General features: G+C 43.1%; 55 non-coding genes across 55 annotated transcripts; all 55 read left to right on the top strand.

Moving 5' to 3' along the window:
* The first annotated feature begins 239 nt into the window (after positions 1-239).
* LOC134117093 (5S ribosomal RNA) lies at positions 240-358 on the top strand. Its single transcript, XR_009948656.1, has one exon. It is a non-coding gene; the product is annotated as a 5S ribosomal RNA (ribosomal RNA).
* A 337-nt stretch (positions 359-695) lies between these two features.
* On the top strand, positions 696-814 carry LOC134117092 (5S ribosomal RNA). The gene has a single exon (XR_009948655.1). It is a non-coding gene; the product is annotated as a 5S ribosomal RNA (ribosomal RNA).
* A 339-nt stretch (positions 815-1,153) lies between these two features.
* Positions 1,154-1,272, top strand: LOC134117247 (5S ribosomal RNA). The gene has a single exon (XR_009948810.1). It is a non-coding gene; the product is annotated as a 5S ribosomal RNA (ribosomal RNA).
* Positions 1,273-1,669: 397 nt separating this feature from the next.
* LOC134117091 (5S ribosomal RNA) lies at positions 1,670-1,788 on the top strand. The gene has a single exon (XR_009948654.1). It is a non-coding gene; the product is annotated as a 5S ribosomal RNA (ribosomal RNA).
* Positions 1,789-2,127: 339 nt separating this feature from the next.
* On the top strand, positions 2,128-2,246 carry LOC134117090 (5S ribosomal RNA). Its single transcript, XR_009948653.1, has one exon. It is a non-coding gene; the product is annotated as a 5S ribosomal RNA (ribosomal RNA).
* A 396-nt stretch (positions 2,247-2,642) lies between these two features.
* LOC134117089 (5S ribosomal RNA) lies at positions 2,643-2,761 on the top strand. Its single transcript, XR_009948652.1, has one exon. It is a non-coding gene; the product is annotated as a 5S ribosomal RNA (ribosomal RNA).
* Positions 2,762-3,100: 339 nt separating this feature from the next.
* LOC134117269 (5S ribosomal RNA) lies at positions 3,101-3,219 on the top strand. The gene has a single exon (XR_009948832.1). It is a non-coding gene; the product is annotated as a 5S ribosomal RNA (ribosomal RNA).
* Positions 3,220-3,615: 396 nt separating this feature from the next.
* Positions 3,616-3,734, top strand: LOC134117088 (5S ribosomal RNA). The gene has a single exon (XR_009948651.1). It is a non-coding gene; the product is annotated as a 5S ribosomal RNA (ribosomal RNA).
* Positions 3,735-4,073: 339 nt separating this feature from the next.
* On the top strand, positions 4,074-4,192 carry LOC134117087 (5S ribosomal RNA). Its single transcript, XR_009948650.1, has one exon. It is a non-coding gene; the product is annotated as a 5S ribosomal RNA (ribosomal RNA).
* Positions 4,193-4,588: 396 nt separating this feature from the next.
* On the top strand, positions 4,589-4,707 carry LOC134117086 (5S ribosomal RNA). The gene has a single exon (XR_009948649.1). It is a non-coding gene; the product is annotated as a 5S ribosomal RNA (ribosomal RNA).
* A 339-nt stretch (positions 4,708-5,046) lies between these two features.
* On the top strand, positions 5,047-5,165 carry LOC134117085 (5S ribosomal RNA). Its single transcript, XR_009948648.1, has one exon. It is a non-coding gene; the product is annotated as a 5S ribosomal RNA (ribosomal RNA).
* A 396-nt stretch (positions 5,166-5,561) lies between these two features.
* LOC134117084 (5S ribosomal RNA) lies at positions 5,562-5,680 on the top strand. The gene has a single exon (XR_009948647.1). It is a non-coding gene; the product is annotated as a 5S ribosomal RNA (ribosomal RNA).
* A 339-nt stretch (positions 5,681-6,019) lies between these two features.
* On the top strand, positions 6,020-6,138 carry LOC134117277 (5S ribosomal RNA). The gene has a single exon (XR_009948840.1). It is a non-coding gene; the product is annotated as a 5S ribosomal RNA (ribosomal RNA).
* Positions 6,139-6,477: 339 nt separating this feature from the next.
* LOC134117082 (5S ribosomal RNA) lies at positions 6,478-6,596 on the top strand. The gene has a single exon (XR_009948645.1). It is a non-coding gene; the product is annotated as a 5S ribosomal RNA (ribosomal RNA).
* A 396-nt stretch (positions 6,597-6,992) lies between these two features.
* LOC134117337 (5S ribosomal RNA) lies at positions 6,993-7,111 on the top strand. Its single transcript, XR_009948901.1, has one exon. It is a non-coding gene; the product is annotated as a 5S ribosomal RNA (ribosomal RNA).
* A 396-nt stretch (positions 7,112-7,507) lies between these two features.
* Positions 7,508-7,626, top strand: LOC134117268 (5S ribosomal RNA). Its single transcript, XR_009948831.1, has one exon. It is a non-coding gene; the product is annotated as a 5S ribosomal RNA (ribosomal RNA).
* A 397-nt stretch (positions 7,627-8,023) lies between these two features.
* LOC134117081 (5S ribosomal RNA) lies at positions 8,024-8,142 on the top strand. Its single transcript, XR_009948644.1, has one exon. It is a non-coding gene; the product is annotated as a 5S ribosomal RNA (ribosomal RNA).
* A 339-nt stretch (positions 8,143-8,481) lies between these two features.
* On the top strand, positions 8,482-8,600 carry LOC134117080 (5S ribosomal RNA). Its single transcript, XR_009948643.1, has one exon. It is a non-coding gene; the product is annotated as a 5S ribosomal RNA (ribosomal RNA).
* A 397-nt stretch (positions 8,601-8,997) lies between these two features.
* LOC134117079 (5S ribosomal RNA) lies at positions 8,998-9,116 on the top strand. Its single transcript, XR_009948642.1, has one exon. It is a non-coding gene; the product is annotated as a 5S ribosomal RNA (ribosomal RNA).
* Positions 9,117-9,455: 339 nt separating this feature from the next.
* Positions 9,456-9,574, top strand: LOC134117078 (5S ribosomal RNA). Its single transcript, XR_009948641.1, has one exon. It is a non-coding gene; the product is annotated as a 5S ribosomal RNA (ribosomal RNA).
* Positions 9,575-9,971: 397 nt separating this feature from the next.
* On the top strand, positions 9,972-10,090 carry LOC134117077 (5S ribosomal RNA). Its single transcript, XR_009948640.1, has one exon. It is a non-coding gene; the product is annotated as a 5S ribosomal RNA (ribosomal RNA).
* Positions 10,091-10,429: 339 nt separating this feature from the next.
* LOC134117076 (5S ribosomal RNA) lies at positions 10,430-10,548 on the top strand. Its single transcript, XR_009948639.1, has one exon. It is a non-coding gene; the product is annotated as a 5S ribosomal RNA (ribosomal RNA).
* A 396-nt stretch (positions 10,549-10,944) lies between these two features.
* On the top strand, positions 10,945-11,063 carry LOC134117336 (5S ribosomal RNA). The gene has a single exon (XR_009948900.1). It is a non-coding gene; the product is annotated as a 5S ribosomal RNA (ribosomal RNA).
* A 396-nt stretch (positions 11,064-11,459) lies between these two features.
* Positions 11,460-11,578, top strand: LOC134117267 (5S ribosomal RNA). Its single transcript, XR_009948830.1, has one exon. It is a non-coding gene; the product is annotated as a 5S ribosomal RNA (ribosomal RNA).
* A 396-nt stretch (positions 11,579-11,974) lies between these two features.
* Positions 11,975-12,093, top strand: LOC134117075 (5S ribosomal RNA). The gene has a single exon (XR_009948638.1). It is a non-coding gene; the product is annotated as a 5S ribosomal RNA (ribosomal RNA).
* A 396-nt stretch (positions 12,094-12,489) lies between these two features.
* LOC134117335 (5S ribosomal RNA) lies at positions 12,490-12,608 on the top strand. The gene has a single exon (XR_009948899.1). It is a non-coding gene; the product is annotated as a 5S ribosomal RNA (ribosomal RNA).
* Positions 12,609-13,005: 397 nt separating this feature from the next.
* On the top strand, positions 13,006-13,124 carry LOC134117302 (5S ribosomal RNA). The gene has a single exon (XR_009948865.1). It is a non-coding gene; the product is annotated as a 5S ribosomal RNA (ribosomal RNA).
* A 339-nt stretch (positions 13,125-13,463) lies between these two features.
* Positions 13,464-13,582, top strand: LOC134117074 (5S ribosomal RNA). Its single transcript, XR_009948637.1, has one exon. It is a non-coding gene; the product is annotated as a 5S ribosomal RNA (ribosomal RNA).
* Positions 13,583-13,978: 396 nt separating this feature from the next.
* LOC134117334 (5S ribosomal RNA) lies at positions 13,979-14,097 on the top strand. The gene has a single exon (XR_009948898.1). It is a non-coding gene; the product is annotated as a 5S ribosomal RNA (ribosomal RNA).
* A 396-nt stretch (positions 14,098-14,493) lies between these two features.
* On the top strand, positions 14,494-14,612 carry LOC134116995 (5S ribosomal RNA). The gene has a single exon (XR_009948558.1). It is a non-coding gene; the product is annotated as a 5S ribosomal RNA (ribosomal RNA).
* Positions 14,613-15,009: 397 nt separating this feature from the next.
* LOC134117073 (5S ribosomal RNA) lies at positions 15,010-15,128 on the top strand. Its single transcript, XR_009948636.1, has one exon. It is a non-coding gene; the product is annotated as a 5S ribosomal RNA (ribosomal RNA).
* A 339-nt stretch (positions 15,129-15,467) lies between these two features.
* Positions 15,468-15,586, top strand: LOC134117071 (5S ribosomal RNA). Its single transcript, XR_009948634.1, has one exon. It is a non-coding gene; the product is annotated as a 5S ribosomal RNA (ribosomal RNA).
* A 396-nt stretch (positions 15,587-15,982) lies between these two features.
* On the top strand, positions 15,983-16,101 carry LOC134117070 (5S ribosomal RNA). The gene has a single exon (XR_009948633.1). It is a non-coding gene; the product is annotated as a 5S ribosomal RNA (ribosomal RNA).
* A 395-nt stretch (positions 16,102-16,496) lies between these two features.
* Positions 16,497-16,615, top strand: LOC134117297 (5S ribosomal RNA). Its single transcript, XR_009948860.1, has one exon. It is a non-coding gene; the product is annotated as a 5S ribosomal RNA (ribosomal RNA).
* Positions 16,616-17,011: 396 nt separating this feature from the next.
* On the top strand, positions 17,012-17,130 carry LOC134117333 (5S ribosomal RNA). The gene has a single exon (XR_009948897.1). It is a non-coding gene; the product is annotated as a 5S ribosomal RNA (ribosomal RNA).
* A 396-nt stretch (positions 17,131-17,526) lies between these two features.
* Positions 17,527-17,645, top strand: LOC134117266 (5S ribosomal RNA). The gene has a single exon (XR_009948829.1). It is a non-coding gene; the product is annotated as a 5S ribosomal RNA (ribosomal RNA).
* A 397-nt stretch (positions 17,646-18,042) lies between these two features.
* LOC134117069 (5S ribosomal RNA) lies at positions 18,043-18,161 on the top strand. The gene has a single exon (XR_009948632.1). It is a non-coding gene; the product is annotated as a 5S ribosomal RNA (ribosomal RNA).
* Positions 18,162-18,500: 339 nt separating this feature from the next.
* Positions 18,501-18,619, top strand: LOC134117068 (5S ribosomal RNA). Its single transcript, XR_009948631.1, has one exon. It is a non-coding gene; the product is annotated as a 5S ribosomal RNA (ribosomal RNA).
* A 396-nt stretch (positions 18,620-19,015) lies between these two features.
* Positions 19,016-19,134, top strand: LOC134117332 (5S ribosomal RNA). The gene has a single exon (XR_009948896.1). It is a non-coding gene; the product is annotated as a 5S ribosomal RNA (ribosomal RNA).
* Positions 19,135-19,530: 396 nt separating this feature from the next.
* Positions 19,531-19,649, top strand: LOC134117298 (5S ribosomal RNA). The gene has a single exon (XR_009948861.1). It is a non-coding gene; the product is annotated as a 5S ribosomal RNA (ribosomal RNA).
* A 397-nt stretch (positions 19,650-20,046) lies between these two features.
* LOC134117067 (5S ribosomal RNA) lies at positions 20,047-20,165 on the top strand. The gene has a single exon (XR_009948630.1). It is a non-coding gene; the product is annotated as a 5S ribosomal RNA (ribosomal RNA).
* Positions 20,166-20,504: 339 nt separating this feature from the next.
* Positions 20,505-20,623, top strand: LOC134117066 (5S ribosomal RNA). The gene has a single exon (XR_009948629.1). It is a non-coding gene; the product is annotated as a 5S ribosomal RNA (ribosomal RNA).
* A 396-nt stretch (positions 20,624-21,019) lies between these two features.
* Positions 21,020-21,138, top strand: LOC134117065 (5S ribosomal RNA). The gene has a single exon (XR_009948628.1). It is a non-coding gene; the product is annotated as a 5S ribosomal RNA (ribosomal RNA).
* Positions 21,139-21,533: 395 nt separating this feature from the next.
* LOC134117296 (5S ribosomal RNA) lies at positions 21,534-21,652 on the top strand. The gene has a single exon (XR_009948859.1). It is a non-coding gene; the product is annotated as a 5S ribosomal RNA (ribosomal RNA).
* A 396-nt stretch (positions 21,653-22,048) lies between these two features.
* On the top strand, positions 22,049-22,167 carry LOC134117064 (5S ribosomal RNA). The gene has a single exon (XR_009948627.1). It is a non-coding gene; the product is annotated as a 5S ribosomal RNA (ribosomal RNA).
* Positions 22,168-22,507: 340 nt separating this feature from the next.
* LOC134117063 (5S ribosomal RNA) lies at positions 22,508-22,626 on the top strand. Its single transcript, XR_009948626.1, has one exon. It is a non-coding gene; the product is annotated as a 5S ribosomal RNA (ribosomal RNA).
* A 396-nt stretch (positions 22,627-23,022) lies between these two features.
* On the top strand, positions 23,023-23,141 carry LOC134117295 (5S ribosomal RNA). The gene has a single exon (XR_009948858.1). It is a non-coding gene; the product is annotated as a 5S ribosomal RNA (ribosomal RNA).
* Positions 23,142-23,538: 397 nt separating this feature from the next.
* LOC134117062 (5S ribosomal RNA) lies at positions 23,539-23,657 on the top strand. The gene has a single exon (XR_009948625.1). It is a non-coding gene; the product is annotated as a 5S ribosomal RNA (ribosomal RNA).
* Positions 23,658-23,996: 339 nt separating this feature from the next.
* LOC134117060 (5S ribosomal RNA) lies at positions 23,997-24,115 on the top strand. Its single transcript, XR_009948623.1, has one exon. It is a non-coding gene; the product is annotated as a 5S ribosomal RNA (ribosomal RNA).
* A 396-nt stretch (positions 24,116-24,511) lies between these two features.
* Positions 24,512-24,630, top strand: LOC134117331 (5S ribosomal RNA). The gene has a single exon (XR_009948895.1). It is a non-coding gene; the product is annotated as a 5S ribosomal RNA (ribosomal RNA).
* A 396-nt stretch (positions 24,631-25,026) lies between these two features.
* On the top strand, positions 25,027-25,145 carry LOC134117265 (5S ribosomal RNA). Its single transcript, XR_009948828.1, has one exon. It is a non-coding gene; the product is annotated as a 5S ribosomal RNA (ribosomal RNA).
* Positions 25,146-25,542: 397 nt separating this feature from the next.
* LOC134117059 (5S ribosomal RNA) lies at positions 25,543-25,661 on the top strand. The gene has a single exon (XR_009948622.1). It is a non-coding gene; the product is annotated as a 5S ribosomal RNA (ribosomal RNA).
* A 339-nt stretch (positions 25,662-26,000) lies between these two features.
* LOC134117408 (5S ribosomal RNA) lies at positions 26,001-26,119 on the top strand. The gene has a single exon (XR_009948967.1). It is a non-coding gene; the product is annotated as a 5S ribosomal RNA (ribosomal RNA).
* A 397-nt stretch (positions 26,120-26,516) lies between these two features.
* On the top strand, positions 26,517-26,635 carry LOC134117240 (5S ribosomal RNA). Its single transcript, XR_009948803.1, has one exon. It is a non-coding gene; the product is annotated as a 5S ribosomal RNA (ribosomal RNA).
* Positions 26,636-26,974: 339 nt separating this feature from the next.
* Positions 26,975-27,093, top strand: LOC134117058 (5S ribosomal RNA). Its single transcript, XR_009948621.1, has one exon. It is a non-coding gene; the product is annotated as a 5S ribosomal RNA (ribosomal RNA).
* The last annotated feature ends 322 nt before the right edge of the window (positions 27,094-27,415 follow it).

Here is a 27,415-nt window from a genome sequence, read left to right as displayed (position 1 = left end):
GATGAAAGGTGGCTTACGTCCATACCATCGTCAGGCCATTTGAGGTGGCGGGGACTGCAATGGCCATCCACCGATTGGCTGGGACTCCTGGGCGGGTCTTCTCTAGTCCATCCAATTTTCGGCATAGGATATCACAGCCTTCTTTGCATACCCTTATTTAACCCACACAAAGATGCCAACGGCAGGCGTGACATAATTTTTTGACGCATTATAAAGGATTAGGAAAAAGATAAAAAGCAGCTTACGGCCATACCTCTCTGGTTCCGCCCGATCTCGTCTGATCTCGGAAGCTAAGCAGAGCAGGGCCTGGTTAGTACCTGGATGGAAGACCGCCTGGGAATCCCAGGTGCCGTAAGCTTTTTCACTTCTCTCTGAAAGCCGCCCAGCGCCGCAGATTGTACACCTACACAATTGTAAAAAGTATTTCACATTGTAGAAGAGATGCAATAGGAAGAAGATGAAAGGTCGCTTACGTCCATACCATCGTCAGGCCATTTGAGGTGGCGGGGACTGCAATGGCCATCCACCGATTGGCTGGGACTCCTGGGCGGGTCTTCTCTAGTCCATCCAATTTTCGGCATAGGATGTCACAGCCTTCTTTGCATACCCTTATTTAACCCACACAAAGATGCCAACGGCAGGCGTGACATAATTTTTTGACGCATTATAAAGGATTAGGAAAAAGATAAAAAGCAGCTTACGGCCATACCTCTCTGGTTCCGCCCGATCTCGTCTGATCTCGGAAGCTAAGCAGAGCAGGGCCTGGTTAGTACCTGGATGGAAGACCGCCTGGGAATCCCAGGTGCCGTAAGCTTTTTCACTTCTCTCTCCGAAAGCCGCCCAGCGCCGCAGATTGTACACCTACACAATTGTAAAAAGTATTTCACATTGTAGAAGAGATGCAATAGGAAGAAGATGAAAGGTGGCTTACGTCCATACCATCGTCAGGCCATTTGAGGTGGCGGGGACTGCAATGGCCATCCACCGATTGGCTGGGACTCCTGGGCGGGTCTTCTCTAGTCCATCCAATTTTCGGCATAGGATGTCACAGCCTGCTTTGCATACCCTTATTTAACCCACACAAAGATGCCAACGGCAGGCGTGACATAATTTTTTGACGCATTATAAAGGATTAGGAAAAAGATAAAAAGCAGCTTACGGCCATACCTCTCTGGTTCCGCCCGATCTCGTCTGATCTCGGAAGCTAAGCAGAGCAGGGCCTGATTAGTACCTGGATGGAAGACCGCCTGGGAATCCCAGGTGCCGTAAGCTTTTTCACTTCTCTCTGAAAGCCGCCGAGCGCCGCAGATTGTACACCTACAAATTACAAAAAGTACATCACATTGTCGAAGAGATGCATGTTTAGTGTTGTTTTAACGTTGGATATATAAGGAACTTAGACAATATCATCAAAATTGATTCCGTTTCATGGTTGCTAAATTAGTGTTGATCAACATTTAACAATTGGCATACTTTTGTTTGTAATTTAGCCGTTGAAATACAGGTGCTAACCCAACATGTTAGAATTGCCAGTGAAGAAAAGTAAAGTTACCTTCAGGTTTTAGGAACCTCTCTTGCCAATCCTAAGAACTGCTTCAATTTTAGAAAAAGAAACTTTTCTGATTATCTTTGACACGTTCTAAAGGATTAGGAAAAAGATATTAAAGCAGCTTACGGCCATACCTCTCTGGTTCCGCCCGATCTCGTCTGATCTCGGAAGCTAAGCAGAGCAGGGCCTGGTTAGTACCTGGATGGAAGACCGCCTGGGAATCCCAGGTGCCGTAAGCTTTTTCACTTCTCTCTCCGAAAGCCGCCCAGCGCCGCAGATTGTACACCTACACAATTGTAAAAAGTATTTCACATTGTAGAAGAGATGCAATAGGAAGAAGATGAAAGGTGGCTTACGTCCATACCATCGTCAGGCCATTTGAGGTGGCGGGGACTGCAATGGCCATCCACCGATTGGCTGGGACTCCTGGGCGGGTCTTCTCTAGTCCATCCAATTTTCGGCATAGGATGTCACAGCCTGCTTTGCATACCCTTATTTAACCCACACAAAGATGCCAACGGCAGGCGTGACATAATTTTTTGACGCATTATAAAGGATTAGGAAAAAGATAAAAAGCAGCTTACGGCCATACCTCTCTGGTTCCGCCCGATCTCGTCTGATCTCGGAAGCTAAGCAGAGCAGGGCCTGGTTAGTACCTGGATGGAAGACCGCCTGGGAATCCCAGGTGCCGTAAGCTTTTTCACTTCTCTCTGAAAGCCGCCGAGCGCCGCAGATTGTACACCTACAAATTACAAAAAGTATATCACATTGTCGAAGAGATGCATGTTTAGTGTTGTTTTAACGTTGGATATATAAGGAACTTAGACAATATCATCAAAATTGATTCCGTTTCATGGTTGCTAAATTAGTGTTGATCAACATTTAACAATTGGCCTACTTTTGTTTGTAATTTAGCCGTTGAAATACAGGTGCTAACCCAACATGTTAGAATTGCCAGTGAAGAAAAGTAAAGTTACCTTCAGGTTTTAGGAACCTCTCTTGCCAATCCTAAGAACTGCTTCAATTTTAGAAAAAGAAACTCTTCTGATTATCTTTGACACGTTTTAAAGGATTAGGAAAAAGATCAAAAGCAGCTTACGGCCATACCTCTCTGGTTCCGCCCGATCTCGTCTGATCTCGGAAGCTAAGCAGAGCAGGGCCTGGTTAGTACCTGGATGGAAGACCGCCTGGGAATCCCAGGTGCCGTAAGCTTTTTCACTTCTCTCTCCGAAAGCCGCCCAGCGCCGCAGATTGTACACCTACACAATTGTAAAAAGTATTTCACATTGTAGAAGAGATGCAATAGGAAGAAGATGAAAGGTGGCTTACGTCCATACCATCGTCAGGCCATTTGAGGTGGCGGGGACTGCAATGGCCATCCACCGATTGGCTGGGACTCCTGGGCGGGTCTTCTCTAGTCCATCCAATTTTCGGCATAGGATGTCACAGCCTTCTTTGCATACCCTTATTTAACCCACACAAAGATGCCAACGGCAGGCGTGACATAATTTTTTGACGCATTATAAAGGATTAGGAAAAAGATAAAAAGCAGCTTACGGCCATACCTCTCTGGTTCCGCCCGATCTCGTCTGATCTCGGAAGCTAAGCAGAGCAGGGCCTGGTTAGTACCTGGATGGAAGACCGCCTAGGAATCCCAGGTGCCGTAAGCTTTTTCACTTCTCTCTGAAAGCCGCCGAGCGCCGCAGATTGTACACCTACAAATTACAAAAAGTATATCACATTGTCGAAGAGATGCATGTTTAGTGTTGTTTTAACGTTGGATATATAAGGAACTTAGACAATATCATCAAAATTGATTCCGTTTCATGGTTGCTAAATTAGTGTTGATCAACATTTAACAATTGGCATACTTTTGTTTGTAATTTAGCCGTTGAAATACAGGTGCTAACCCAACATGTTAGAATTGCCAGTGAAGAAAAGTAAAGTTACCTTCAGGTTTTAGGAACCTCTCTTGCCAATCCTAAGAACTGCTTCAATTTTAGAAAAAGAAACTCTTCTGATTATCTTTGACACGTTCTAAAGGATTAGGAAAAAGATAAAAAGCAGCTTACGGCCATACCTCTCTGGTTCCGCCCGATCTCGTCTGATCTCGGAAGCTAAGCAGAGCAGGGCCTGGTTAGTACCTGGATGGAAGACCGCCTGGGAATCCCAGGTGCCGTAAGCTTTTTCACTTCTCTCTCCGAAAGCCGCCCAGCGCCGCAGATTGTACACCTACACAATTGTAAAAAGTATTTCACATTGTAGAAGAGATGCAATAGGAAGAAGATGAAAGGTGGCTTACGTCCATACCATCGTCAGGCCATTTGAGGTGGCGGGGACTGCAATGGCCATCCACCGATTGGCTGGGACTCCTGGGCGGGTCTTCTCTAGTCCATCCAATTTTCGGCATAGGATGTCACAGCCTGCTTTGCATACCCTTATTTAACCCACACAAAGATGCCAACGGCAGGCGTGACATAATTTTTTGACGCATTATAAAGGATTAGGAAAAAGATAAAAAGCAGCTTACGGCCATACCTCTCTGGTTCCGCCCGATCTCGTCTGATCTCGGAAGCTAAGCAGAGCAGGGCCTGGTTAGTACCTGGATGGAAGACCGCCTGGGAATCCCAGGTGCCGTAAGCTTTTTCACTTCTCTCTGAAAGCCGCCGAGCGCCGCAGATTGTACACCTACAAATTACAAAAAGTATATCACATTGTCGAAGAGATGCATGTTTAGTGTTGTTTTAACGTTGGATATATAAGGAACTTAGACAATATCATCAAAATTGATTCCGTTTCATGGTTGCTAAATTAGTGTTGATCAACATTTAACAATTGGCCTACTTTTGTTTGTAATTTAGCCGTTGAAATACAGGTGCTAACCCAACATGTTAGAATTGCCAGTGAAGAAAAGTAAAGTTACCTTCAGGTTTTAGGAACCTCTCTTGCCAATCCTAAGAACTGCTTCAATTTTAGAAAAAGAAACTCTTCTGATTATCTTTGACACGTTTTAAAGGATTAGGAAAAAGATCAAAAGCAGCTTACGGCCATACCTCTCTGGTTCCGCCCGATCTCGTCTGATCTCGGAAGCTAAGCAGAGCAGGGCCTGGTTAGTACCTGGATGGAAGACCGCCTGGGAATCCCAGGTGCCGTAAGCTTTTTCACTTCTCTCTCCGAAAGCCGCCCAGCGCCGCAGATTGTACACCTACACAATTGTAAAAAGTATTTCACATTGTAGAAGAGATGCAATAGGAAGAAGATGAAAGGTGGCTTACGTCCATACCATCGTCAAGCCATTTGAGGTGGCGGGGACTGCAATGGCCATCCACCGATTGGCTGGGACTCCTGGGCGGGTCTTCTCTAGTCCATCCAATTTTCGGCATAGGATGTCACAGCCTGCTTTGCATACCCTTATTTAACCCACACAAAGATGCCAACGGCAGGCGTGACATAATTTTTTGACGCATTATAAAGGATTAGGAAAAAGATAAAAAGCAGCTTACGGCCATACCTCTCTGGTTCCGCCCGATCTCGTCTGATCTCGGAAGCTAAGCAGAGCAGGGCCTGGTTAGTACCTGGATGGAAGACCGCCTGGGAATCCCAGGTGCCGTAAGCTTTTTCACTTCTCTCTGAAAGCTGCCGAGCGCCGCAGATTGTACACCTACAAATTACAAAAAGTACATCACATTGTCGAAGAGATGCATGTTTAGTGTTGTTTTAACGTTGGATATATAAGGAACTTAGACAATATCATCAAAATTGATTCCGTTTCATGGTTGCTAAATTAGTGTTGATCAACATTTAACAATTGGCATACTTTTGTTTGTAATTTAGCCGTTGAAATACAGGTGCTAACCCAACATGTTAGAATTGCCAGTGAAGAAAAGTAAAGTTACCTTCAGGTTTTAGGAACCTCTCTTGCCAATCCTAAGAACTGCTTCAATTTTAGAAAAAGAAACTCTTCTGATTATCTTTGACACGTTCTAAAGGATTAGGAAAAAGATAAAAAGCAGCTTACGGCCATACCTCTCTGGTTCCGCCCGATCTCGTCTGATCTCGGAAGCTAAGCAGAGCAGGGCCTGGTTAGTACCTGGATGGAAGACCGCCTGGGAATCCCAGGTGCCGTAAGCTTTTTCACTTCTCTCTCCGAAAGCCGCCCAGCGCCGCAGATTGTACACCTACACAATTGTAAAAAGTATTTCACATTGTAGAAGAGATGCAATAGGAAGAAGATGAAAGGTGGCTTACGTCCATACCATCGTCAGGCCATTTGAGGTGGCGGGGACTGCAATGGCCATCCACCGATTGGCTGGGACTCCTGGGCGGGTCTTCTCTAGTCCATCCAATTTTCGGCATAGGATGTCACAGCCTTCTTTGCATACCCTTATTTAACCCACACAAAGATGCCAACGGCAGGCGTGACATAATTTTTTGACGCATTATAAAGGATTAGGAAAAAGATAAAAAGCAGCTTACGACCATACCTCTCTGGTTCCGCCCGATCTCGTCTGATCTCGGAAGCTAAGCAGAGCAGGGCCTGGTTAGTACCTGGATGGAAGACCGCCTGGGAATCCCAGGTGCCGTAAGCTTTTTCACTTCTCTCTCTGAAAGCCGCCCAGCGCCGCAGATTGTACACCTACACAATTGTAAAAAGTATTTCACATTGTAGAAGAGATGCAATAGGAAGAAGATGAAAGGTGGCTTACGTCCATACCATCGTCAGGCCATTTGAGGTGGCGGGGACTGCAATGGCCATCCACCGATTGGCTGGGACTCCTGGGCGGGTCTTCTCTAGTCCATCCAATTTTCGGCATAGGATGTCACAGCCTTCTTTGCATACCCTTATTTAACCCACACAAAGATGCCAACGGCAGGCGTGACATAATTTTTTGACGCATTATAAAGGATTAGGAAAAAGATAAAAAGCAGCTTACGGCCATACCTCTCTGGTTCCGCCCGATCTCGTCTGATCTCGGAAGCTAAGCAGAGCAGGGCCTGGTTAGTACCTGGATGGAAGACCGCCTGGGAATCCCAGGTGCCGTAAGCTTTTTCACTTCTCTCTGAAAGCCGCCGAGCGCCGCAGATTGTACACCTACAAATTACAAAAAGTATATCACATTGTCGAAGAGATGCATGTTTAGTGTTGTTTTAACGTTGGATATATAAGGAACTTAGACAATATCATCAAAATTGATTCCGTTTCATGGTTGCTAAATTAGTGTTGATCAACATTTAACAATTGGCCTACTTTTGTTTGTAATTTAGCCGTTGAAATACAGGTGCTAACCCAACATGTTAGAATTGCCAGTGAAGAAAAGTAAAGTTACCTTCAGGTTTTAGGAACCTCTCTTGCCAATCCTAAGAACTGCTTCAATTTTAGAAAAAGAAACTCTTCTGATTATCTTTGACACGTTTTAAAGGATTAGGAAAAAGATAAAAAGCAGCGTACGGCCATACCTCTCTGGTTCCGCCCGATTTCGTCTGATCTCGGAAGCTAAGCAGAGCAGGGCCTGGTTAGTACCTGGATGGAAGACCGCCTGGGAATCCCAGGTGCCGTAAGCTTTTTCACTTCTCTCTGAAAGCCGCCGAGCGCCGCAGATTGTACACCTACAAATTACAAAAAGTATATCACATTGTCGAAGAGATGCATGTTTAGTGTTGTTTTAACGTTGGATATATAAGGAACTTAGACAATATCATCAAAATTGATTCCGTTTCATGGTTGCTAAATTAGTGTTGATCAACATTTAACAATTGGCCTACTTTTGTTTGTAATTTAGCCGTTGAAATACAGGTGCTAACCCAACATGTTAGAATTGCCAGTGAAGAAAAGTAAAGTTACCTTCAGGTTTTAGGAACCTCTCTTGCCAATCCTAAGAACTGCTTCAATTTTAGAAAAAGAAACTCTTCTGATTATCTTTGACACGTTTTAAAGGATTAGGAAAAAGATAAAAAGCAGCTTACGACCATACCTCTCTGGTTCCGCCCGATCTCATCTGATCTCGGAAGCTAAGCAGAGCAGGGCCTGGTTAGTACCTGGATGGAAGACCGCCTGGGAATCCCAGGTGCCGTAAGCTTTTTCACTTCTCTCTGAAAGCCGCCGAGCGCCGCAGATTGTACACCTACAAATTACAAAAAGTATATCACATTGTCGAAGAGATGCATGTTTAGTGTTGTTTTAACGTTGGATATATAAGGAACTTAGACAATATCATCAAAATTGATTCCGTTTCATGGTTGCTAAATTAGTGTTGATCAACATTTAACAATTGGCATACTTTTGTTTGTAATTTAGCCGTTGAAATACAGGTGCTAACCCAACATGTTAGAATTGCCAGTGAAGAAAAGTAAAGTTACCTTCAGGTTTTAGGAACCTCTCTTGCCAATCCTAAGAACTGCTTCAATTTTAGAAAAAGAAACTTTTCTGATTATCTTTGACACGTTCTAAAGGATTAGGAAAAAGATATTAAAGCAGCTTACGGCCATACCTCTCTGGTTCCGCCCGATCTCGTCTGATCTCGGAAGCTAAGCAGAGCAGGGCCTGGTTAGTACCTGGATGGAAGACCGCCTGGGAATCCCAGGTGCCGTAAGCTTTTTCACTTCTCTCTCCGAAAGCCGCCCAGCGCCGCAGATTGTACACCTACACAATTGTAAAAAGTATTTCACATTGTAGAAGAGATGCAATAGGAAGAAGATGAAAGGTGGCTTACGTCCATACCATCGTCAGGCCATTTGAGGTGGCGGGGACTGCAATGGCCATCCACCGATTGGCTGGGACTCCTGGGCGGGTCTTCTCTAGTCCATCCAATTTTCGGCATAGGATGTCACAGCCTTCTTTGCATACCCTTATTTAACCCACACAAAGATGCCAACGGCAGGCGTGACATAATTTTTTGACGCATTATAAAGGATTAGGAAAAAGATAAAAAGCAGCTTACGGCCATACCTCTCTGGTTCCGCCCGATCTCGTCTGATCTCGGAAGCTAAGCAGAGCAGGGCCTGGTTAGTACCTGGATGGAAGACCGCCTGGGAATCCCAGGTGCCGTAAGCTTTTTCACTTCTCTCTGAAAGCCGCCGAGCACCGCAGATTGTACACCTACAAATTACAAAAAGTATATCACATTGTCGAAGAGATGCATGTTTAGTGTTGTTTTAACGTTGGATATATAAGGAACTTAGACAATATCATCAAAATTGATTCCGTTTCATGGTTGCTAAATTAGTGTTGATCAACATTTAACAATTGGCATACTTTTGTTTGTAATTTAGCCGTTGAAATACAGGTGCTAACCCAACATGTTAGAATTGCCAGTGAAGAAAAGTAAAGTTACCTTCAGGTTTTAGGAACCTCTCTTGCCAATCCTAAGAACTGCTTCAATTTTAGAAAAAGAAACTTTTCTGATTATCTTTGACACGTTCTAAAGGATTAGGAAAAAGATATTAAAGCAGCTTACGGCCATACCTCTCTGGTTCCGCCCGATCTCGTCTGATCTCGGAAGCTAAGCAGAGCAGGGCCTGGTTAGTACCTGGATGGAAGACCGCCTGGGAATCCCAGGTGCCGTAAGCTTTTTCACTTCTCTCTCCGAAAGCCGCCCAGCGCCGCAGATTGTACACCTACACAATTGTAAAAAGTATTTCACATTGTAGAAGAGATGCAATAGGAAGAAGATGAAAGGTGGCTTACGTCCATACCATCGTCAGGCCATTTGAGGTGGCGGGGACTGCAATGGCCATCCACCGATTGGCTGGGACTCCTGGGCGGGTCTTCTCTAGTCCATCCAATTTTCGGCATAGGATGTCACAGCCTTCTTTGCATACCCTTATTTAACCCACACAAAGATGCCAACGGCAGGCGTGACATAATTTTTTGACGCATTATAAAGGATTAGGAAAAAGATAAAAAGCAGCTTACGGCCATACCTCTCTGGTTCCGCCCGATCTCGTCTGATCTCGGAAGCTAAGCAGAGCAGGGCCTGGTTAGTACCTGGATGGAAGACCGCCTGGGAATCCCAGGTGCCGTAAGCTTTTTCACTTCTCTCTGAAAGCCGCCGAGCGCCGCAGATTGTACACCTACAAATTACAAAAAGTATATCACATTGTCGAAGAGATGCATGTTTAGTGTTGTTTTAACGTTGGATATATAAGGAACTTAGACAATATCATCAAAATTGATTCCGTTTCATGGTTGCTAAATTAGTGTTGATCAACATTTAACAATTGGCATACTTTTGTTTGTAATTTAGCCGTTGAAATACAGGTGCTAACCCAACATGTTAGAATTGCCAGTGAAGAAAAGTAAAGTTACCTTCAGGTTTTAGGAACCTCTCTTGCCAATCCTAAGAACTGCTTCAATTTTAGAAAAAGAAACTTTTCTGATTATCTTTGACACGTTCTAAAGGATTAGGAAAAAGATATTAAAGCAGCTTACGGCCATACCTCTCTGGTTCCGCCCGATCTCGTCTGATCTCGGAAGCTAAGCAGAGCAGGGCCTGGTTAGTACCTGGATGGAAGACCGCCTGGGAATCCCAGGTGCCGTAAGCTTTTTCACTTCTCTCTCCGAAAGCCGCCCAGCGCCGCAGATTGTACACCTACACAATTGTAAAAAGTATTTCACATTGTAGAAGAGATGCAATAGGAAGAAGATGAAAGGTGGCTTACGTCCATACCATCGTCAGGCCATTTGAGGTGGCGGGGACTGCAATGGCCATCCACCGATTGGCTGGGACTCCTGGGCGGGTCTTCTCTAGTCCATCCAATTTTCGGCATAGGATGTCACAGCCTTCTTTGCATACCCTTATTTAACCCACACAAAGATGCCAACGGCAGGCGTGACATAATTTTTTGACGCATTATAAAGGATTAGGAAAAAGATAAAAAGCAGCTTACGGCCATACCTCTCTGGTTCCGCCCGATCTCGTCTGATCTCGGAAGCTAAGCAGAGCAGGGCCTGGTTAGTACCTGGATGGAAGACCGCCTGGGAATCCCAGGTGCCGTAAGCTTTTTCACTTCTCTCTGAAAGCCGCCGAGCGCCGCAGATTGTACACCTACAAATTACAAAAAGTATATCACATTGTCGAAGAGATGCATGTTTAGTGTTGTTTTAACGTTGGATATATAAGGAACTTAGACAATATCATCAAAATTGATTCCGTTTCATGGTTGCTAAATTAGTGTTGATCAACATTTAACAATTGGCCTACTTTTGTTTGTAATTTAGCCGTTGAAATACAGGTGCTAACCCAACATGTTAGAATTGCCAGTGAAGAAAAGTAAAGTTACCTTCAGGTTTTAGGAACCTCTCTTGCCAATCCTAAGAACTGCTTCAATTTTAGAAAAAGAAACTCTTCTGATTATCTTTGACACGTTTTAAAGGATTAGGAAAAAGATAAAAAGCAGCGTACGGCCATACCTCTCTGGTTCCGCCCGATTTCGTCTGATCTCGGAAGCTAAGCAGAGCAGGGCCTGGTTAGTACCTGGATGGAAGACCGCCTGGGAATCCCAGGTGCCGTAAGCTTTTTCACTTCTCTCTGAAAGCCGCCGAGCGCCGCAGATTGTACACCTACAAATTACAAAAAGTATATCACATTGTCGAAGAGATGCATGTTTAGTGTTGTTTTAACGTTGGATATATAAGGAACTTAGACAATATCATCAAAATTGATTCCGTTTCATGGTTGCTAAATTAGTGTTGATCAACATTTAACAATTGGCCTACTTTTGTTTGTAATTTAGCCGTTGAAATACAGGTGCTAACCCAACATGTTAGAATTGCCAGTGAAGAAAAGTAAAGTTACCTTCAGGTTTTAGGAACCTCTCTTGCCAATCCTAAGAACTGCTTCAATTTTAGAAAAAGAAACTCTTCTGATTATCTTTGACACGTTTTAAAGGATTAGGAAAAAGATAAAAAGCAGCTTACGACCATACCTCTCTGGTTCCGCCCGATCTCATCTGATCTCGGAAGCTAAGCAGAGCAGGGCCTGGTTAGTACCTGGATGGAAGACCGCCTGGGAATCCCAGGTGCCGTAAGCTTTTTCACTTCTCTCTGAAAGCCGCCGAGCGCCGCAGATTGTACACCTACAAATTACAAAAAGTATATCACATTGTCGAAGAGATGCATGTTTAGTGTTGTTTTAACGTTGGATATATAAGGAACTTAGACAATATCATCAAAATTGATTCCGTTTCATGGTTGCTAAATTAGTGTTGATCAACATTTAACAATTGGCCTACTTTTGTTTGTAATTTAGCCGTTGAAATACAGGTGCTAACCCAACATGTTAGAATTGCCAGTGAAGAAAAGTAAAGTTACCTTCAGGTTTTAGGAACCTCTCTTGCCAATCCTAAGAACTGCTTCAATTTTAGAAAAAGAAACTCTTCTGATTATCTTTGACACGTTCTAAAGGATTAGGAAAAAGATAAAAAGCAGCTTACGGCCATACCTCTCTGGTTCCGCCCGATCTCGTCTGATCTCGGAAGCTAAGCAGAGCAGGGCCTGGTTAGTACCTGGATGGAAGACCGCCTGGGAATCCCAGGTGCCGTAAGCTTTTTCACTTCTCTCTGAAAGCCGCCGAGCGCCGCAGATTGTACACCTACAAATTACAAAAAGTATATCACATTGTCGAAGAGATGCATGTTTAGTGTTGTTTTAACGTTGGATATATAAGGAACTTAGACAATATCATCAAAATTGATTCCGTTTCATGGTTGCTAAATTAGTGTTGATCAACATTTAACAATTGGCCTACTTTTGTTTGTAATTTAGCCGTTGAAATACAGGTGCTAACCCAACATGTTAGAATTGCCAGTGAAGAAAAGTAAAGTTACCTTCAGGTTTTAGGAACCTCTCTTGCCAATCCTAAGAACTGCTTCAATTTTAGAAAAAGAAACTCTTCTGATTATCTTTGACACGTTTTAAAGGATTAGGAAAAAGATAAAAAGCAGCGTACGGCCATACCTCTCTGGTTCCGCCCGATTTCGTCTGATCTCGGAAGCTAAGCAGAGCAGGGCCTGGTTAGTACCTGGATGGAAGACCGCCTGGGAATCCCAGGTGCCGTAAGCTTTTTCACTTCTCTCTGAAAGCCGCCGAGCGCCGCAGATTGTACACCTACAAATTACAAAAAGTATATCACATTGTCGAAGAGATGCATGTTTAGTGTTGTTTTAACGTTGGATATATAAGGAACTTAGACAATATCATCAAAATTGATTCCGTTTCATGGTTGCTAAATTAGTGTTGATCAACATTTAACAATTGGCATACTTTTGTTTGTAATTTAGCCGTTGAAATACAGGTGCTAACCCAACATGTTAGAATTGCCAGTGAAGAAAAGTAAAGTTACCTTCAGGTTTTAGGAACCTCTCTTGCCAATCCTAAGAACTGCTTCAATTTTAGAAAAAGAAACTTTTCTGATTATCTTTGACACGTTCTAAAGGATTAGGAAAAAGATATTAAAGCAGCTTACGGCCATACCTCTCTGGTTCCGCCCGATCTCGTCTGATCTCGGAAGCTAAGCAGAGCAGGGCCTGGTTAGTACCTGGATGGAAGACCGCCTGGGAATCCCAGTTGCCGTAAGCTTTTTCACTTCTCTCTCCGAAAGCCGCCCAGCGCCGCAGATTGTACACCTACACAATTGTAAAAAGTATTTCACATTGTAGAAGAGATGCAAAAGGAAGAAGATGAAAGGTGGCTTACGTCCATACCATCGTCAGGCCATTTGAGGTGGCGGGGACTGCAATGGCCATCCACCGATTGGCTGGGACTCCTGGGCGGGTCTTCTCTAGTCCATCCAATTTTCGGCATAGGATGTCACAGCCTTCTTTGCATACCCTTATTTAACCCACACAAAGATGCCAACGGCAGGCGTGACATAATTTTTTGACGCATTATAAAGGATTAGGAAAAAGATAAAAAGCAGCTTACGGCCATACCTCTCTGGTTCCGCCCGATCTCGTCTGATCTCGGAAGCTAAGCAGAGCAGGGCCTGGTTAGTACCTGGATGGAAGACCGCCTGGGAATCCCAGGTGCCGTAAGCTTTTTCACTTCTCTCTGAAAGCCGCCGAGCGCCGCAGATTGTACACCTACAAATTACAAAAAGTATATCACATTGTCGAAGAGATGCATGTTTAGTGTTGTTTTAACGTTGGATATATAAGGAACTTAGACAATATCATCAAAATTGATTCCGTTTCATGGTTGCTAAATTAGTGTTGATCAACATTTAACAATTGGCCTACTTTTGTTTGTAATTTAGCCGTTGAAATACAGGTGCTAACCCAACATGTTAGAATTGCCAGTGAAGAAAAGTAAAGTTACCTTCAGGTTTTAGGAACCTCTCTTGCCAATCCTAAGAACTGCTTCAATTTTAGAAAAAGAAACTCTTCTGATTATCTTTGACACGTTTTAAAGGATTAGGAAAAAGATAAAAAGCAGCGTACGGCCATACCTCTCTGGTTCCGCCCGATTTCGTCTGATCTCGGAAGCTAAGCAGAGCAGGGCCTGGTTAGTACCTGGATGGAAGACCGCCTGGGAATCCCAGGTGCCGTAAGCTTTTTCACTTCTCTCTGAAAGCCGCCGAGCGCCGCAGATTGTACACCTACAAATTACAAAAAGTATATCACATTGTCGAAGAGATGCATGTTTAGTGTTGTTTTAACGTTGGATATATAAGGAACTTAGACAATATCATCAAAATTGATTCCGTTTCATGGTTGCTAAATTAGTGTTGATCAACATTTAACAATTGGCCTACTTTTGTTTGTAATTTAGCCGTTGAAATACAGGTGCTAACCCAACATGTTAGAATTGCAAGTGAAGAAAAGTAAAGTTACCTTCAGGTTTTAGGAACCTCTCTTGCCAATCCTAAGAACTGCTTCAATTTTAGAAAAAGAAACTCTTCTGATTATCTTTGACACGTTTTAAAGGATTAGGAAAAAGATAAAAAGCAGCTTACGACCATACCTCTCTGGTTCCGCCCGATCTCATCTGATCTCGGAAGGTAAGCAGAGCAGGGCCTGGTTAGTACCTGGATGGAAGACCGCCTGGGAATCCCAGGTGCCGTAAGCTTTTTCACTTCTCTCTGAAAGCCGCCGAGCGCCGCAGATTGTACACCTACAAATTACAAAAAGTATATCACATTGTCGAAGAGATGCATGTTTAGTGTTGTTTTAACGTTGGATATATAAGGAACTTAGACAATATCATCAAAATTGATTCCGTTTCATGGTTGCTAAATTAGTGTTGATCAACATTTAACAATTGGCATACTTTTGTTTGTAATTTAGCCGTTGAAATACAGGTGCTAACCCAACATGTTAGAATTGCCAGTGAAGAAAAGTAAAGTTACCTTCAGGTTTTAGGAACCTCTCTTGCCAATCCTAAGAACTGCTTCAATTTTAGAAAAAGAAACTTTTCTGATTATCTTTGACACGTTCTAAAGGATTAGGAAAAAGATATTAAAGCAGCTTACGGCCATACCTCTCTGGTTCCGCCCGATCTCGTCTGATCTCGGAAGCTAAGCAGAGCAGGGCCTGGTTAGTACCTGGATGGAAGACCGCCTGGGAATCCCAGGTGCCGTAAGCTTTTTCACTTCTCTCTCCGAAAGCCGCCCAGCGCCGCAGATTGTACACCTACACAATTGTAAAAAGTATTTCACATTGTAGAAGAGATGCAATAGGAAGAAGATGAAAGGTGGCTTACGTCCATACCATCGTCAGGCCATTTGAGGTGGCGGGGACTGCAATGGCCATCCACCGATTGGCTGGGACTCCTGGGCGGGTCTTCTCTAGTCCATCCAATTTTCGGCATAGGATGTCACAGCCTTCTTTGCATACCCTTATTTAACCCACACAAAGATGCCAACGGCAGGCGTGACATAATTTTTTGACGCATTATAAAGGATTAGGAAAAAGATAAAAAGCAGCTTACGGCCATACCTCTCTGGTTCCGCCCGATCTCGTCTGATCTCGGAAGCTAAGCAGAGCAGGGCCTGGTTAGTACCTGGATGGAAGACCGCCTGGGAATCCCAGGTGCCGTAAGCTTTTTCACTTCTCTCTGAAAGCCGCCGAGCGCCGCAGATTGTACACCTACAAATTACAAAAAGTATATCACATTGTCGAAGAGATGCATGTTTAGTGTTGTTTTAACGTTGGATATATAAGGAACTTAGACAATATCATCAAAATTGATTCCGTTTCATGGTTGCTAAATTAGTGTTGATCAACATTTAACAATTGGCCTACTTTTGTTTGTAATTTAGCCGTTGAAATACAGGTGCTAACCCAACATGTTAGAATTGCCAGTGAAGAAAAGTAAAGTTACCTTCAGGTTTTAGGAACCTCTCTTGCCAATCCTAAGAACTGCTTCAATTTTAGAAAAAGAAACTCTTCTGATTATCTTTGACACGTTTTAAAGGATTAGGAAAAAGATAAAAAGCAGCTTACGGCCATACCTCTCTGGTTCCGCCCGATCTCGTCTGATCTCGGAAGCTAAGCAGAGCAGGGCCTGGTTAGTACCTGGATGGAAGACCGCCTGGGAATCCCAGGTGCCGTAAGCTTTTCACTTCTCTCTGAAAGCTGCCGAGCGCCGCAGATTGTACACCTACAAATTACAAAAAGTACATCACATTGTCGAAGAGATGCATGTTTAGTGTTGTTTTAACGTTGGATATATAAGGAACTTAGACAATATCATCAAAATTGATTCCGTTTCATGGTTGCTAAATTAGTGTTGATCAACATTTAACAATTGGCCTACTTTTGTTTGTAATTTAGCCGTTGAAATACAGGTGCTAACCCAACATGTTAGAATTGCCAGTGAAGAAAAGTAAAGTTACCTTCAGGTTTTAGGAACCTCTCTTGCCAATCCTAAGAACTGCTTCAATTTTAGAAAAAGAAACTCTTCTGATTATCTTTGACACGTTCTAAAGGATTAGGAAAAAGATAAAAAGCAGCTTACGGCCATACCTCTCTGGTTCCGCCCGATCTCGTCTGATCTCGGAAGCTAAGCAGAGCAGGGCCTGCTTAGTACCTGGATGGAAGACCGCCTGGGAATCCCAGGTGCCGTAAGCTTTTTCACTTCTCTCTGAAAGCCGCCGAGCGCCGCAGATTGTACACCTACAAATTACAAAAAGTATATCACATTGTCGAAGAGATGCATGTTTAGTGTTGTTTTAACGTTGGATATATAAGGAACTTAGACAATATCATCAAAATTGATTCCGTTTCATGGTTGCTAAATTAGTGTTGATCAACATTTAACAATTGGCCTACTTTTGTTTGTAATTTAGCCGTTGAAATACAGGTGCTAACCCAACATGTTAGAATTGCCAGTGAAGAAAAGTAAAGTTACCTTCAGGTTTTAGGAACCTCTCTTGCCAATCCTAAGAACTGCTTCAATTTTAGAAAAAGAAACTCTTCTGATTATCTTTGACACGTTTTAAAGGATTAGGAAAAAGATAAAAAGCAGCGTACGGCCATACCTCTCTGGTTCCGCCCGATTTCGTCTGATCTCGGAAGCTAAGCAGAGCAGGGCCTGGTTAGTACCTGGATGGAAGACCGCCTGGGAATCCCAGGTGCCGTAAGCTTTTTCACTTCTCTCTGAAAGCCGCCGAGCGCCGCAGATTGTACACCTACAAATTACAAAAAGTATATCACATTGTCGAAGAGATGCATGTTTAGTGTTGTTTTAACGTTGGATATTTAAGGAACTTAGACAATATCATCAAAATTGATTCCGTTTCATGGTTGCTAAATTAGTGTTGATCAACATTTAACAATTGGCCTACTTTTGTTTGTAATTTAGCCGTTGAAATACAGGTGCTAACCCAACATGTTAGAATTGCCAGTGAAGAAAAGTAAAGTTACCTTCAGGTTTTAGGAACCTCTCTTGCCAATCCTAAGAACTGCTTCAATTTTAGAAAAAGAAACTCTTCTGATTATCTTTGACACGTTTTAAAGGATTAGGAAAAAGATAAAAAGCAGCTTACGACCATACCTCTCTGGTTCCGCCCGATCTCATCTGATCTCGGAAGCTAAGCAGAGCAGGGCCTGGTTAGTACCTGGATGGAAGACCGCCTGGGAATCCCAGGTGCCGTAAGCTTTTTCACTTCTCTCTGAAAGCCGCCGAGCGCCGCAGATTGTACACCTACAAATTACAAAAAGTATATCACATTGTCGAAGAGATGCATGTTTAGTGTTGTTTTAACGTTGGATATATAAGGAACTTAGACAATATCATCAAAATTGATTCCGTTTCATGGTTGCTAAATTAGTGTTGATCAACATTTAACAATTGGCATACTTTTGTTTGTAATTTAGCCGTTGAAATACAGGTGCTAACCCAACATGTTAGAATTGCCAGTGAAGAAAAGTAAAGTTACCTTCAGGTTTTAGGAACCTCTCTTGCCAATCCTAAGAACTGCTTCAATTTTAGAAAAAGAAACTTTTCTGATTATCTTTGACACGTTCTAAAGGATTAGGAAAAAGATATTAAAGCAGCTTACGGCCATACCTCTCTGGTTCCGCCCGATCTCGTCTGATCTCGGAAGCTAAGCAGAGCAGGGCCTGGTTAGTACCTGGATGGAAGACCGCCTGGGAATCCCAGGTGCCGTAAGCTTTTTCACTTCTCTCTCCGAAAGCCGCCCAGCGCCGCAGATTGTACACCTACACAATTGTAAAAAGTATTTCACATTGTAGAAGAGATGCAATAGGAAGAAGATGAAAGGTGGCTTACGTCCATACCATCGTCAGGCCATTTGAGGTGGCGGGGACTGCAATGGCCATCCACCGATTGGCTGGGACTCCTGGGCGGGTCTTCTCTAGTCCATCCAATTTTCGGCATAGGATGTCACAGCCTTCTTTGCATACCCTTATTTAACCCACACAAAGATGCCAACGGCAGGCGTGACATAATTTTTTGACGCATTATAAAGGATTAGGAAAAAGATAAAAAGCAGCTTACGGCCATACCTCTCTGGTTCCGCCCGATCTCGTCTGATCTCGGAAGCTAAGCAGAGCAGGGCCTGGTTAGTACCTGGATGGAAGACCGCCTGGGAATCCCAGGTGCCGTAAGCTTTTTCACTTCTCTCTGAAAGCCGCCGAGCGCCGCAGATTGTACACCTACAAATTACAAAAAGTATATCACATTGTCGAAGAGATGCATGTTTAGTGTTGTTTTAACGTTGGATATATAAGGAACTTAGACAATATCATCAAAATTGATTCCGTTTCATGGTTGCTAAATTAGTGTTGATCAACATTTAACAATTGGCCTACTTTTGTTTGTAATTTAGCCGTTGAAATACAGGTGCTAACCCAACATGTTAGAATTGCCAGTGAAGAAAAGTAAAGTTACCTTCAGGTTTTAGGAACCTCTCTTGCCAATCCTAAGAACTGCTTCAATTTTAGAAAAAGAAACTCTTCTGATTATCTTTGACACGTTTTAAAGGATTAGGAAAAAGATAAAAAGCAGCGTACGGCCATACCTCTCTGGTTCCGCCCGATTTCGTCTGATCTCGGAAGCTAAGCAGAGCAGGGCCTGGTTAGTACCTGGATGGAAGACCGCCTGGGAATCCCAGGTGCCGTAAGCTTTTTCACTTCTCTCTGAAAGCCGCCGAGCGCCGCAGATTGTACACCTACAAATTACAAAAAGTATATCACATTGTCGAAGAGATGCATGTTTAGTGTTGTTTTAACGTTGGATATATAAGGAACTTAGACAATATCATCAAAATTGATTCCGTTTCATGGTTGCTAAATTAGTGTTGATCAACATTTAACAATTGGCCTACTTTTGTTTGTAATTTAGCCGTTGAAATACAGGTGCTAACCCAACATGTTAGAATTGCAAGTGAAGAAAAGTAAAGTTACCTTCAGGTTTTAGGAACCTCTCTTGCCAATCCTAAGAACTGCTTCAATTTTAGAAAAAGAAACTCTTCTGATTATCTTTGACACGTTTTAAAGGATTAGGAAAAAGATAAAAAGCAGCTTACGACCATACCTCTCTGGTTCCGCCCGATCTAATCTGATCTCGGAAGGTAAGCAGAGCAGGGCCTGGTTAGTACCTGGATGGAAGACCGCCTGGGAATCCCAGGTGCCGTAAGCTTTTTCACTTCTCTCTGAAAGCCGCCGAGCGCCGCAGATTGTACACCTACAAATTACAAAAAGTATATCACATTGTCGAAGAGATGCATGTTTAGTGTTGTTTTAACGTTGGATATATAAGGAACTTAGACAATATCATCAAAATTGATTCCGTTTCATGGTTGCTAAATTAGTGTTGATCAACATTTAACAATTGGCATACTTTTGTTTGTAATTTAGCCGTTGAAATACAGGTGCTAACCCAACATGTTAGAATTGCCAGTGAAGAAAAGTAAAGTTACCTTCAGGTTTTAGGAACCTCTCTTGCCAATCCTAAGAACTGCTTCAATTTTAGAAAAAGAAACTTTTCTGATTATCTTTGACACGTTCTAAAGGATTAGGAAAAAGATATTAAAGCAGCTTACGGCCATACCTCTCTGGTTCCGCCCGATCTCGTCTGATCTCGGAAGCTAAGCAGAGCAGGGCCTGGTTAGTACCTGGATGGAAGACCGCCTGGGAATCCCAGGTGCCGTAAGCTTTTTCACTTCTCTCTCCGAAAGCCGCCCAGCGCCGCAGATTGTACACCTACACAATTGTAAAAAGTATTTCACATTGTAGAAGAGATGCAATAGGAAGAAGATGAAAGGTGGCTTACGTCCATACCATCGTCAGGCCATTTGAGGTGGCGGGGACTGCAATGGCCATCCACCGATTGGCTGGGACTCCTGGGCGGGTCTTCTCTAGTCCATCCAATTTTCGGCATAGGATGTCACAGCCTTCTTTGCATACCCTTATTTAACCCACACAAAGATGCCAACGGCAGGCGTGACATAATTTTTTGACGCATTATAAAGGATTAGGAAAAAGATAAAAAGCAGCTTACGGCCATACCTCTCTGGTTCCGCCCGATCTCGTCTGATCTCGGAAGCTAAGCAGAGCAGGGCCTGGTTAGTACCTGGATGGAAGACCGCCTGGGAATCCCAGGTGCCGTAAGCTTTTTCACTTCTCTCTGAAAGCCGCCGAGCGCCGCAGATTGTACACCTACAAATTACAAAAAGTATATCACATTGTCGAAGAGATGCATGTTTAGTGTTGTTTTAACGTTGGATATATAAGGAACTTAGACAATATCATCAAAATTGATTCCGTTTCATGGTTGCTAAATTAGTGTTGATCAACATTTAACAATTGGCCTACTTTTGTTTGTAATTTAGCCGTTGAAATACAGGTGCTAACCCAACATGTTAGAATTGCCAGTGAAGAAAAGTAAAGTTACCTTCAGGTTTTAGGAACCTCTCTTGCCAATCCTAAGAACTGCTTCAATTTTAGAAAAAGAAACTCTTCTGATTATCTTTGACACGTTTTAAAGGATTAGGAAAAAGATAAAAAGCAGCTTACGGCCATACCTCTCTGGTTCCGCCCGATCTCGTCTGATCTCGGAAGCTAAGCAGAGCAGGGCCTGGTTAGTACCTGGATGGAAGACCGCCTGGGAATCCCAGGTGCCGTAAGCTTTTCACTTCTCTCTGAAAGCTGCCGAGCGCCGCAGATTGTACACCTACAAATTACAAAAAGTACATCACATTGTCGAAGAGATGCATGTTTAGTGTTGTTTTAACGTTGGATATATAAGGAACTTAGACAATATCATCAAAATTGATTCCGTTTCATGGTTGCTAAATTAGTGTTGATCAACATTTAACAATTGGCATACTTTTGTTTGTAATTTAGCCGTTGAAATACAGGTGCTAACCCAACATGTTAGAATTGCCAGTGAAGAAAAGTAAAGTTACCTTCAGGTTTTAGGAACCTCTCTTGCCAATCCTAAGAACTGCTTCAATTTTAGAAAAAGAAACTCTTCTGATTATCTTTGACACGTTCTAAAGGATTAGGAAAAAGATAAAAAGCAGCTTACGGCCATACCTCTCTGGTTCCGCCCGATCTCGTCTGATCTCGGAAGCTAAGCAGAGCAGGGCCTGCTTAGTACCTGGATGGAAGACCGCCTGGGAATCCCAGGTGCCGTAAGCTTTTTCACTTCTCTCTGAAAGCCGCCGAGCGCCGCAGATTGTACACCTACAAATTACAAAAAGTATATCACATTGTCGAAGAGATGCATGTTTAGTGTTGTTTTAACGTTGGATATATAAGGAACTTAGACAATATCATCAAAATTGATTCCGTTTCATGGTTGCTAAATTAGTGTTGATCAACATTTAACAATTGGCCTACTTTTGTTTGTAATTTAGCCGTTGAAATACAGGTGCTAACCCAACATGTTAGAATTGCCAGTGAAGAAAAGTAAAGTTACCTTCAGGTTTTAGGAACCTCTCTTGCCAATCCTAAGAACTGCTTCAATTTTAGAAAAAGAAACTCTTCTGATTATCTTTGACACGTTCTAAAGGATTAGGAAAAAGATAAAAAGCAGCTTACGGCCATACCTCTCTGGTTCCGCCCGATCTCGTCTGATCTCGGAAGCTAAGCAGAGCAGGGCCTGGTTAGTACCTGGATGGAAGACCGCCTGGGAATCCCAGGTGCCGTAAGCTTTTTCACTTCTCTCTCCGAAAGCCGCCCAGCGCCGCAGATTGTACACCTACACAATTGTAAAAAGTATTTCACATTGTAGAAGAGATGCAATAGGAAGAAGATGAAAAGGTGGCTTACGTCCATACCATCGTCAGGCCATTTGAGGTGGCGGGGACTGCAATGGCCATCCACCGATTGGCTGGGACTCCTGGGCGGGTCTTCTCTAGTCCATCCAATTTTCGGTATAGGATGTCACAGCCTTCTTTGCATACCCTTATTTAACCCACACAAAGATGCCAAGGGCAGGCGTGACATAATTTTTTGACGCATTATAAAGGATTAGGAAAAAGATAAAAAGCAGCTTACGGCCATACCTCTCTGGTTCCGCCCGATCTCGTCTGATCTCGGAAGCTAAGCAGAGCAGGGCCTGGTTAGTACCTGGATGGAAGACCGCCTGGGAATCCCAGGTGCCGTAAGCTTTTTCACTTCTCTCTGAAAGCCGCCGAGCGCCGCAGATTGTACACCTACAAATTACAAAAAGTATATCACATTGTCGAAGAGATGCATGTTTAGTGTTGTTTTAACGTTGGATATATAAGGAACTTAGACAATATCATCAAAATTGATTCCGTTTCATGGTTGCTAAATTAGTGTTGATCAACATTTAACAATTGGCATACTTTTGTTTGTAATTTAGCCGTTGAAATACAGGTGCTAACCCAACATGTTAGAATTGCCAGTGAAGAAAAGTAAAGTTACCTTCAGGTTTTAGGAACCTCTCTTGCCAATCCTAAGAACTGCTTCAATTTTAGAAAAAGAAACTCTTCTGATTATCTTTGACACGTTCTAAAGGATTAGGAAAAAGATAAAAAGCAGCTTACGGCCATACCTCTCTGGTTCCGCCCGATCTCGTCTGATCTCGGAAGCTAAGCAGAGCAGGGCCTGCTTAGTACCTGGATGGAAGACCGCCTGGGAATCCCAGGTGCCGTAAGCTTTTTCACTTCTCTCTGAAAGCCGCCGAGCGCCGCAGATTGTACACCTACAAATTACAAAAAGTATATCACATTGTCGAAGAGATGCATGTTTAGTGTTGTTTTAACGTTGGATATATAAGGAACTTAGACAATATCATCAAAATTGATTCCGTTTCATGGTTGCTAAATTAGTGTTGATCAACATTTAACAATTGGCCTACTTTTGTTTGTAATTTAGCCGTTGAAATACAGGTGCTAACCCAACATGTTAGAATTGCCAGTGAAGAAAAGTAAAGTTACCTTCAGGTTTTAGGAACCTCTCTTGCCAATCCTAAGAACTGCTTCAATTTTAGAAAAAGAAACTTTTCTGATTATCTTTGACACGTTCTAAAGGATTAGGAAAAAGATATTAAAGCAGCTTACGGCCATACCTCTCTGGTTCCGCCCGATCTCGTCTGATCTCGGAAGCTAAGCAGAGCAGGGCCTGGTTAGTACCTGGATGGAAGACCGCCTGGGAATCCCAGGTGCCGTAAGCTTTTTCACTTCTCTCTCCGAAAGCCGCCCAGCGCCGCAGATTGTACACCTACACAATTGTAAAAAGTATTTCACATTGTAGAAGAGATGCAATAGGAAGAAGATGAAAGGTGGCTTACGTCCATACCATCGTCAGGCCATTTGAGGTGGCGGGGACTGCAATGGCCATCCACCGATTGGCTGGGACTCCTGGGCGGGTCTTCTCTAGTCCATCCAATTTTCGGCATAGGATGTCACAGCCTTCTTTGCATACCCTTATTTAACCCACACAAAGATGCCAACGGCAGGCGTGACATAATTTTTTGACGCATTATAAAGGATTAGGAAAAAGATAAAAAGCAGCTTACGGCCATACCTCTCTGGTTCCGCCCGATCTCGTCTGATCTCGGAAGCTAAGCAGAGCAGGGCCTGGTTAGTACCTGGATGGAAGACCGCCTGGGAATCCCAGGTGCCGTAAGCTTTTTCACTTCTCTCTGAAAGCCGCCGAGCGCCGCAGATTGTACACCTACAAATTACAAAAAGTATATCACATTGTCGAAGAGATGCATGTTTAGTGTTGTTTTAACGTTGGATATATAAGGAACTTAGACAATATCATCAAAATTGATTCCGTTTCATGGTTGCTAAATTAGTGTTGATCAACATTTAACAATTGGCCTACTTTTGTTTGTAATTTAGCCGTTGAAATACAGGTGCTAACCCAACATGTTAGAATTGCCAGTGAAGAAAAGTAAAGTTACCTTCAGGTTTTAGGAACCTCTCTTGCCAATCCTAAGAACTGCTTCAATTTTAGAAAAAGAAACTCTTCTGATTATCTTTGACACGTTTTAAAGGATTAGGAAAAAGATAAAAAGCAGCGTACGGCCATACCTCTCTGGTTCCGCCCGATTTCGTCTGATCTCGGAAGCTAAGCAGAGCAGGGCCTGGTTAGTACCTGGATGGAAGACCGCCTGGGAATCCCAGGTGCCGTAAGCTTTTTCACTTCTCTCTGAAAGCCGCCGAGCGCCGCAGATTGTACACCTACAAATTACAAAAAGTATATCACATTGTCGAAGAGATGCATGTTTAGTGTTGTTTTAACGTTGGATATATAAGGAACTTAGACAATATCATCAAAATTGATTCCGTTTCATGGTTGCTAAATTAGTGTTGATCAACATTTAACAATTGGCCTACTTTTGTTTGTAATTTAGCCGTTGAAATACAGGTGCTAACCCAACATGTTAGAATTGCAAGTGAAGAAAAGTAAAGTTACCTTCAGGTTTTAGGAACCTCTCTTGCCAATCCTAAGAACTGCTTCAATTTTAGAAAAAGAAACTCTTCTGATTATCTTTGACACGTTTTAAAGGATTAGGAAAAAGATAAAAAGCAGCTTACGACCATACCTCTCTGGTTCCGCCCGATCTCATCTGATCTCGGAAGCTAAGCAGAGCAGGGCCTGGTTAGTACCTGGATGGAAGACCGCCTGGGAATCCCAGGTGCCGTAAGCTTTTTCACTTCTCTCTGAAAGCCGCCGAGCGCCGCAGATTGTACACCTACAAATTACAAAAAGTATATCACATTGTCGAAGAGATGCATGTTTAGTGTTGTTTTAACGTTGGATATATAAGGAACTTAGACAATATCATCAAAATTGATTCCGTTTCATGGTTGCTAAATTAGTGTTGATCAACATTTAACAATTGGCATACTTTTGTTTGTAATTTAGCCGTTGAAATACAGGTGCTAACCCAACATGTTAGAATTGCCAGTGAAGAAAAGTAAAGTTACCTTCAGGTTTTAGGAACCTCTCTTGCCAATCCTAAGAACTGCTTCAATTTTAGAAAAAGAAACTTTTCTGATTATCTTTGACACGTTCTAAAGGATTAGGAAAAAGATATTAAAGCAGCTTACGGCCATACCTCTCTGGTTCCGCCCGATCTCGTCTGATCTCGGAAGCTAAGCAGAGCAGGGCCTGGTTAGTACCTGGATGGAAGACCGCCTGGGAATCCCAGGTGCCGTAAGCTTTTTCACTTCTCTCTCCGAAAGCCGCCCAGCGCCGCAGATTGTACACCTACACAATTGTAAAAAGTATTTCACATTGTAGAAGAGATGCAATAGGAAGAAGATGAAAGGTGGCTTACGTCCATACCATCGTCAGGCCATTTGAGGTGGCGGGGACTGCAATGGCCATCCACCGATTGGCTGGGACTCCTGGGCGGGTCTTCTCTAGTCCATCCAATTTTCGGCATAGGATGTCACAGCCTTCTTTGCATACCCTTATTTAACCCACACAAAGATGCCAACGGCAGGCGTGACATAATTTTTTGACGCATTATAAAGGATTAGGAAAAAGATAAAAAGCAGCTTACGGCCATACCTCTCTGGTTCCGCCCGATCTCGTCTGATCTCGGAAGTTAAGCAGAGCAGGGCCTGGTTAGTACCTGGATGGAAGACCGCCTGGGAATCCCAGGTGCCGTAAGCTTTTTCACTTCTCTCTGAAAGCCGCCGAGCGCCGCAGATTGTACACCTACAAATTACAAAAAGTACATCACATTGTCGAAGAGATGCATGTTTAGTGTTGTTTTAACGTTGGATATATAAGGAACTTAGACAATATCATCAAAATTGATTCCGTTTCATGGTTGCTAAATTAGTGTTGATCAACATTTAACAATTGGCATACTTTTGTTTGTAATTTAGCCGTTGAAATACAGGTGCTAACCCAACATGTTAGAATTGCCAGTGAAGAAAAGTAAAGTTACCTTCAGGTTTTAGGAACCTCTCTTGCCAATCCTAAGAACTGCTTCAATTTTAGAAAAAGAAACTTTTCTGATTATCTTTGACACGTTCTAAAGGATTAGGAAAAAGATATTAAAGCAGCTTACGGCCATACCTCTCTGGTTCCGCCCGATCTCGTCTGATCTCGGAAGCTAAGCAGAGCAGGGCCTGGATAGTACCTGGATGGAAGACCGCCTGGGAATCCCAGGTGCCGTAAGCTTTTTCACTTCTCTCTCCGAAAGCCGCCCAGCGCCGCAGATTGTACACCTACACAATTGTAAAAAGTATTTCACATTGTAGAAGAGATGCAATAGGAAGAAGATGAAAGGTGGCTTACGTCCATACCATCGTCAGGCCATTTGAGGTGGCGGGGACTGCAATGGCCATCCACCGATTGGCTGGGACTCCTGGGCGGGTCTTCTCTAGTCCATCCAATTTTCGGCATAGGATGTCACAGCCTTCTTTGCATACCCTTATTTAACCCACACAAAGATGCCAACGGCAGGCGTGACATAATTTTTTGACGCATTATAAAGGATTAGGAAAAAGATAAAAAGCAGCTTACGGCCATACCTCTCTGGTTCCGCCCGATCTCGTCTGATCTCGGAAGCTAAGCAGAGCAGGGCCTGGTTAGTACCTGGATGGAAGACCGCCTGGGAATCCCAGGTGCCGTAAGCTTTTTCACTTCTCTCTGAAAGCCGCCGAGCGCCGCAGATTGTACACCTACAAATTACAAAAAGTATATCACATTGTCGAAGAGATGCATGTTTAGTGTTGTTTTAACGTTGGATATATAAGGAACTTAGACAATATCATCAAAATTGATTCCGTTTCATGGTTGCTAAATTAGTGTTGATCAACATTTAACAATTGGCATACTTTTGTTTGTAATTTAGCCGTTGAAATACAGGTGCTAACCCAACATGTTAGAATTGCCAGTGAAGAAAAGTAAAGTTACCTTCAGGTTTTAGGAACCTCTCTTGCCAATCCTAAGAACTGC

The sequence above is a fragment of the Pungitius pungitius genome, unplaced genomic scaffold (genome assembly GCF_949316345.1).
Source record: "Pungitius pungitius unplaced genomic scaffold, fPunPun2.1 scaffold_40, whole genome shotgun sequence".
NCBI classification, from domain to species: domain Eukaryota; kingdom Metazoa; phylum Chordata; class Actinopteri; order Perciformes; family Gasterosteidae; genus Pungitius; species Pungitius pungitius.
This window is presented reverse-complemented; position numbering and strand designations above follow the sequence as displayed.